The sequence below is a fragment of the Solanum tuberosum genome, unplaced genomic scaffold (assembly GCF_000226075.1).
Source record: "Solanum tuberosum cultivar DM 1-3 516 R44 unplaced genomic scaffold, SolTub_3.0 scf00011, whole genome shotgun sequence".
Classification (NCBI taxonomy): domain Eukaryota; kingdom Viridiplantae; phylum Streptophyta; class Magnoliopsida; order Solanales; family Solanaceae; genus Solanum; species Solanum tuberosum.
In genome coordinates this window covers 530,201-531,599 of record NW_006238938.1, presented here as the reverse complement: position 1 = coordinate 531,599, position 1,399 = coordinate 530,201, and positions in this window count along the sequence as shown.

Sequence of the window (1,399 nt, the reverse complement as noted above, 5' to 3'; positions counted from 1 at the left end):
AACTATTAAACTCTCTATTCAATGTAGGAGCAGTGTACTATTTTTGCCAGTTAACAGTATCTCCCACAACATTTTATGATTTCAAGAGAAGAACATGATTTACGTATTATATGATAATCAGAATATTGAATTGAGCTTGTACTATGTTTTATGAACTCACATATCAAATTATGTCATATTTTACTTAGTCATGCATTATCATGTTTTCAGACTTATCATATTTTATATTATGATTCATGCATCTTTCCTCATGCTCAATACATTATGAGTACTGACCGCATGCATTCCTTATGCCAATATTGTTTCGTAATATAGGTTATGGCACTCCACATCCACCCTACGGTTAACAAAGATTTCATCAGCCCAACACAACTTTCGTGAGTCCTCATGATTTGGAGACCTTCCCACCATTGTCTTTTTTATTCATTCCAGACATACTTTAAGTTCTAAGATTGTTCGCATGCTAGGGCTTGTCCTAGCCACACCTTTGTAGTAGAAGATTGTTGTCAAATATTAGTATTTCATCATTATGTCATTATATTATTGTTTTGATATCATATTGAGTTGAGCTTTGAGAATGATATTCCATTTTCTTGATTCTTTCAATTATATTTTTATCTTAGTGTCATGTTTTGTTAATTGGTTCATTTAGAATTTATGGGAATTTTATTCACCATGTCACATCTAAGGGGTAGTCTTGGGTCGTCATGACAGTATCCAATTAAAATTGACAATACATTATGAAGAATTTAGGTATTTCACACGAGGTGCCATTGAGTAACAACGGTCCATGTCGTTACACTTCACTACTTCACTGTCTATAGAAAATATTAACGCAAGTTTAGAATTTTTTTTATCATAATAACATTGTTTGTCATCCCCAAATATATGTGAAACATCTTATAAAATTCTCAAAGGACATTTTAAAATTATGTTCAAGAAGGTATATTTTTAATAATATAATGTTATACGTGTAAGAATAATAATTAATTAAATTTTTTATGAAAGAAAAGTTAGAAGAACGAGGAAAAAATAACATTATCATGTTCAAATCTATAGATAAAATTAAAAGGGTGATAAAGAAGTCCTTGTTGTAATCATCATCAATGTCTCTTTGTCCATACTCTTTATATTATCCTTTAGTTTATTGAACGATCTGAAATTTGATAACCATATTGTCTTCCGTGTCGAGGTCAAAGATGCTTATTGATTAGTGCTAATTGTAATAATTGATGGAATAGCTGAGTACTATAAATTTGAATATCTTAATTTGTGTTTGCTGCCTCCTAAAAGACACATTTGATTTAGGAAAGAAAACTATACATTTTATAGAATAGTAGATGATCTTCTTAGAAAACAATACGTTTTTAAGAATGGTAGATGTGCAAATTTTGAATTG